Here is a 6,290-nt window from a genome sequence, read left to right on the forward strand (position 1 = left end):
AGGGACGGCTAGCGCAGATAGCCCTCGTGTAGCTTTGCGTGAAATTCATAACAAACCGTAAAGTACTCGCATCTTTTCGGCATCAGGCTTTGTGTTGACCAGGGAGGGTCAGGTACTCCTTAGACTTCCTCCCTCCCTCCTGAACTATTGTTAATTTTTGTCTTGACATTTGGTAACTTGTGTGCTGGTAATTGCATTTAATTTGTAGTTTCTGGTACTCTTTCCTTAAATGTTGTCGAATTTCTAGTATTAGATAGTCTGGGTATGGATGATTAGTTTGCTTTTTAGCCCTGTGTAGTTTTGTTCTGCGGGGTTTGTATTATTGGGTTTACTAATAGTTGTATTATGTAAGGTAGTAATGGTGTGAAGTGTTGCTTGGCTATAGTTATGAATAATGTGATACAGTCATCTTGATTTTGTGGGTTTCGGTATTGTGTGATGAATTCAAAGAAAGTGTTTTTGACTGAAGTTAGGTTAACTGCTTGTTCATGACTTGTATGTTGTTCCTGTTGTTGTGTAGTAATGCTTGTGGGTTGAGGTTGTGTTTGCTTCATTTATTTATGTTTCTTGATTTTATATTTGTGTGCTTGCTGCCTGCGCGTATGTGTAAGTTGTAGTCTGTACGTTAGCGGTTCTGGTTTCTGTAGTTTTTGGTGTTGGTAGTAGAGGTGTTTTTCTCTGATTCGGTGTACGTGTTTCATTTGGATTTGAATTGTTTTGTATATTAAAGATTCATGTTTCGATGTCCTTATACTTAGGACATCACTTGAAATTTGCTGTGTGCTGCTGGCAGTTAGAGCAGTTTGGTTCTATGTGTTCTTTACGGCAGTCTGAATTTCAGTGCCCTCCCCCACAACCCACACAGCGTGGGAGAGCTTTACATGCTGTCGCTGCATGTCCATATCGTTGGTAGTTGTAACGCTGGGCTACAACGACTGCCGGTGTTTTTGTGTTTTACTCTGAATCTCTGATACCAGAGAATGATACCTTCCGATATCATGCTCTGGATATTTTGTGATTTATGCGTAAAGTACTCAGCTTCGTCATTTGGATTTTGGTCTTGATAGACCTCTTCCTCCTGTCCGAACTGTGGTTTGGGAGCAGGTGAATGTTTATGTTGATACAACATGAGGGTCGGAGTACACTTGCTTCGACCCATTTCAGGGCAATATCCGTGTTGGTATCTGCACTAACATTCGTATGTTGTGCATATCGTCGCTTATGTTCGGTATTGCAAAGCCTTGCATTTGACAAACAGTTCAGTATATACTGACAACACATTCCACTCGTTTTAAAACTAATATAATAACATTTTATATAACAAAAAACCTTTATAAATGTTTTTATCTTAGTCTAAAAACTAGAGTAAGTTTTATGGTAAAGTACTGAAGTCACTCATTGGTCTGATTTGAATTTCGCGCAAAGCTACTCGAGGGCTATATGAGATAGCCGTCCTTAATTTTGCTAAGATAGACTAGAGGGAGGACAGCTAATCAACATTATCCACTGCCAGCTCTTGTGCTACTCTTTTACAACGAATATTGGGATTGACCATCACATTATAAAGCCCCCTCAGCTGAAATGGCAAGTATGTTTGTTGACGGGGTTTCGAACCCGTGACTCGCAGATTGCGAGTCGAGCGCCCTAATTACCAGACCATAAAGCAGGCGTTCACGCGAATAAATTGATTGTGCAAACGTTCTTAAATCATTAATCATCGTAAAAGAGTTAATAATTTTAAACACTGCATAGACGTAACCTATTATTTATAAGTAAGTTACCATTCATCGTTTTTGGTGTGTGGTACACCGATTAAAAGTGCTACCTACAGACAGATTATAATTAGTTCTGTTATTATTGGAGGTGAACTGTGTTGTTTATTGTTCTTTGCGTATTATGTTGATTTTAATTGGGCTAAAAATGTCTTATTTATGTTATATGTTGTTCGTCACGTGCTGAGTGTTTTATGGGTGTTAAATATTATTCTTATGTCTCTTCAATTATATTATGATGTCATTTCTTGTACTTTAAAATGTATTGGGTCAGTGATATCAAGCCTAGCTCTAGTATTAACTAAGCGTTTGCCATCAACCGTTGGTAGAAACATTAGGTAGAACCAGTCCTGTTTTCTTTCTCTGGCGGAACGCACCGGAACAGCGTACAGGTACCTTTCTAATAAATGAGCAGCAAAGAATAAAGAAGTTATTACTACAAAAATCGCTTCTTCTGATAAAATCGAATGTTTTTATTTGTGTAATTTATTGTAGATATAGTACCCATACGACTCCTCTGAAAGGAACAAAAAAAATGCAGACCTTCAGTATCACGTATTCTGTAAACACATATTCCCTAAATGCTACCGAAATTAGTATGAACATGAACAACTGCAATTTTTTACCAAAGCTCATGGGTCCAGTGTAATGGTGTAAAGTAACAAGTAATTTAAATAACGACAAGATTACCAACAGTAGTAATTTATACTTTATACCATTCTTATGAGTGATGGAAGACTATTGTTTTAATCATTTAAAGTGTATTTCAAACGGAAATAATTAGTAGTGCTTAAGAAATCATATAAAATCACCACAGTTTTATTACATAATTGGCGATAATTAAACACTTATTACTGAATTAAATTGTAAACATACAGTACTTACTACAACAATACCCAAGTTATTATTTTACCCCTCTCTGTTTTTAATATAAACATGTTAATTCATTATATTAACTTCTGATTTCTATATCTATTAAACATAAACTGATTAACATTGTGGTGAACATTCTCCAATAATTGATTAATTGATCATAATTATAACTTGCATCAACCGTTGAACAAAAATAAATTATTTTTTGAATATGATTTAACAAGATTATGCCTTCTCTTTTCGATACTGTTCGCATTTTCAACCGTCTTCTCATACTCCGCCTCAGCGAATATGGCTATCTCATCCGAACACCGATTCTTCAGAAGATTAAACCTCACTATAAATTCGACTTTATTGGTCGGAGTGCATGGAAAGTCCCTGTTCATACGTTTGGCATCCAGTCTGAGTTAGTCTGGCCAAAAACTTTAAACTGTATGCTATATACATAACCATACCGGCTCTCTTTGAAGTAAACCTGTTTATCTTCTCTGAATAAATAAATGTGTGTGCAATGAAGGTCACTGCAGAAGACGATCTAAAACTGAGAATGGCGACACCTATCTTGCTCTGTACCGAGGTAAGTCAGTCAGTAGTTCTCTCCGGTCAACATTATGATGTGAGATGTTCCATGGGCATTCTCTTCGGAGACTCCTGTATGTGAAGGATCCGGTACATGCCTTGAGGCATCAAAGATTTGTTTCTCTTCAGAATGCGTTACTGGGGAAGTAGGTTACTTAGCTGTAAAGTGTGGCTCGTGGCTATTAAAAACACGCAGAACAAAACACGTTACTGAGGTATCTGATTCAATGATGGTAATCCATTTGATGAGAGACTTCGAAATCTTGATCATTTTCTTAATTCTCACCCGGAAGGCAACGTTGTTCAGGATTCGGACTACGATCACTTTGTCTTGGTTGGCACAACGTCTTCGGAAAGTGCTAAGGTTCAAGAGGGGAAGTTTGTTTAGACCCCAAAGAACGTTGGACCTCAACATGATTCTACTGTCAGTTTCAAAGACACACCCATTCTCTTCATCCTCTGGATGTCGTGAACAATAAGTTGAAAAGATGAGAAACTTGGGTATAATCTACAATATCTTTGCATTCTATCCTGGAATACGTCTTCATCTTCATGATGTGAACTATAACAAAACTATGGGTTGCGCGGTCAGAGTATTTCTTTGAAAGTATCTGTCAGACCTTCCTCACGTTTGTGACATTCTCTTATAAAACATCATTTTGTCTTGTATAAACAAATGAATTTGGCATAATAATTATGAAGTTCACAACTGGTAATTCCAAGGAATACGCCAACAATCACGTGGAAGACCTCGGGTGCGTATTTCTGTCACTTTCAGTTTTACATCATAATAAACTTTTCCTAATTCCGCATTTGATAGAAAGTCTGATATTTGATATCAGACTGAAAGTTGTAAAGATAAAAGGCAGCTGACCAATATGGAGTTTCTGTTATGCCCAATGATGTGTGGCGTATACTACTCTCGCTAGCAGCTCTGAAGCATAATTTTACTGCTCTGTTGTCATAAAGTCGACCAAACTAACTGTTAAAGCTTGAAAGATGTGAAGTTGACGAAGCAGGGTTGCTTAGTGATGGCAAGTCAGTTTCTTCAAAATGTTCTTTATCAGATGTACAAAACACATTAGAATTATTTTCACTTTTAATTGATAATATAGTGCTCTGATTATATGCCAAATAATTGTTCTCAGTATATTAGCCCTTAAACCTTTTGCTAGTTTTAATGCTGAAAACACCTTAAATTCCTATAAAAAACTTTGCATTTCTTCACATAGTATAACATCATTCTGGTATGACATCAAGAGTATTTGTTTTTCCACAATATTTAAACTGTGATTTCTGTACTTTTTATATCGTTATTGGCACCGACATCTCTTACGCCACTTCCATCCTTACTCATTTTGACTCAATAATTTGTATCATGTTTCACAGTCTGTTGGAAATGACTGAATTCGCAAACTACAGTGATTTCTGTATTTATTTTATTTCTAAAAGCACAACAAGAAGCTGCAAAACCATTCATACAGACAGGCTTATGCTTAGTCACAGAAATGATCTAGAATGTTCTTAATTGTTCAGCGATCACTGTATACTGGTGCCAGCAAGCGTAGTACAAACTATTTATAAAAAGGACTTATTCATCAGGTAACAGAACTACGCGTAAAATAAGATTGCTTGTATTCGCACAAATTACTGCTAACTATTGATGCTGCCTATATTAACTACAGTTCTAACCCGTGCTACGAGTTATATGCAAGTCTTTCAGAGGTAAATTCAAACTGTCATAACTAGACAGCGTTTGTCATGTGTGACGCCTATAATTACATTCTGTATATACAGAAATAAAATAAAAAATGGTAATATTGCCGATAATATTGCGGAATATTATCATCTACTATTATCTATCCCGGTAATATTCCCAATTTGTAATGATTATCCTTTTTACGCATATAAATGTTTCATACTAATAACATTTTCTATAGTATTAAATTATTCTCAACCACAATGGGCACTACTGAGTAAACACTGTATGTGTATAAATATCGATAAAGTCACTGTAAACAAAAAATAAGAAAACTTACTTAATGGTCATGCTTCTCTGTGTATCTTTTTTCTTTTCTGAACCATAGCCGAGAGCTTTGGAATATTTAAATTTGTGTTCAAGTTTCTGCTTCTTCAAAGATCGCAATATCATTTTTCGTTCTACTCTAGAAGCTTCACGATTTTGTATGTTTATATGCTGATCATACAGCAATACTTTATTAAGTTACACAACAAAATGACCTCAGTTATTTACATGATTTTTTCCTTTTAATAATCTGAAAGATGAGCTAAATTTTTACGCAAATGCTAAATACGCCAGTAAAAAAAAGAGTAAGATTTACAGCTTTATGGAACCAGAATTATGGTTCAAGTACACCCTATCATCTAGAGACAAATGCGACATGTATTATCGTGTCATTACCTCGTGCCACTAACTAAAGGAATGTGTTGATTATTCATAACAAGCGTCTTTTCATTCTTCTAGTAGATAAGACACTGGTTACAATGAGAGTGGGAGAGAGTAGGAGGTTTTAATGGAATTTATATTTGTTTTGAAGTTCATAATTATAATACAGATAGCTGTTACTGATAAGCTGACGCTGCTTGGATTTCTAGAATTTCTTAAGATGAAAACTTTATATTTTTCGAAATGATTGTTAATTCTTTATGATATACCAATAATGTTTTTGCTATATATAAAACACAGTTCTGCAGTAAAGTCACAGAATTCTTGTTTTAGGAAGTCTTCATAACATGAAGATCCCCATCCAGCTCTTAGCAAGGTACGAAACATAATTAGACACACTATAAAGGCTTTACACTAAACATCGTACGTGATAAATACATGTACAATGGTTAACCAAGTTATAAGTTAAAAATTCGGTGTCGTTTATATTTGTATGTCTCTGTACTTGAAAATATCTAAAAGCGAGGTAATTAACTTTGTGAATGAAGTCTCTTTCCAGTTCAATAAAACAGGCCTGCGATGGTTATATTGTCTCGGAATTTTTACATGTTCTACAGTAATTCCTGTACGCTGAATCCGAAAATGATTGTTTGTTTGTT

Source organism: Limulus polyphemus, unplaced genomic scaffold (assembly GCF_000517525.1).
Source record: "Limulus polyphemus unplaced genomic scaffold, Limulus_polyphemus-2.1.2 Scaffold417, whole genome shotgun sequence".
NCBI lineage: Eukaryota > Metazoa > Arthropoda > Merostomata > Xiphosura > Limulidae > Limulus > Limulus polyphemus.